The following is a 582-nucleotide window of genomic DNA, read 5'->3' as shown; positions in this document are numbered from 1 at the left end:
ACAGGCTATTAGCTCTATCATACTGATCTATGCATAGTCTAGGTCAGTAGTGAATGCAGATATAGTCTTTAGGACTTATTATGGCCTTGGGCGATTTTATACATATATCTGAAGGAACTCTTTGTTTCCTTCGCCCATTGTTTCAATATAGAAACCATTCATTCTTATATCTTTAAAACTGAATAGGGTGCTCTTGCTCTTAGAGCTGGGTGAATATAAGGCATCACTGATTTCTAGATGCATACCCTTAGGCAATAATATATTAACCTAGCCATAGTCTTCTTTCAGACTGGCGATACCTGCTTTAGTACTTATATTGGGGTTTTTCAGTGTACTCATATAAAAAAAATCATTCATTCATTTAATCTAAACAGAAAATGTAATAGAAATAAACTCAAGGAGATAAAAATCAGAGAAAGCATACAAGCAAAGCAATCACACAAGTTTGATGTCGAAATCAGATTATCAACTTGATTCTTTTAGGCAATCATAAGTCTCATATTCCATAAGATCATCTTGATCATGTTCGAAATTATTTTCACCATCTTTATAGACCAAGTGGGTTTCAGGATTCTTCCCTTT

Source organism: Brassica oleracea, chromosome C7 (genome assembly GCF_000695525.1).
Source record: "Brassica oleracea var. oleracea cultivar TO1000 chromosome C7, BOL, whole genome shotgun sequence".
NCBI lineage: Eukaryota > Viridiplantae > Streptophyta > Magnoliopsida > Brassicales > Brassicaceae > Brassica > Brassica oleracea.
Note: the sequence above shows the minus strand (reverse complement) of the source record.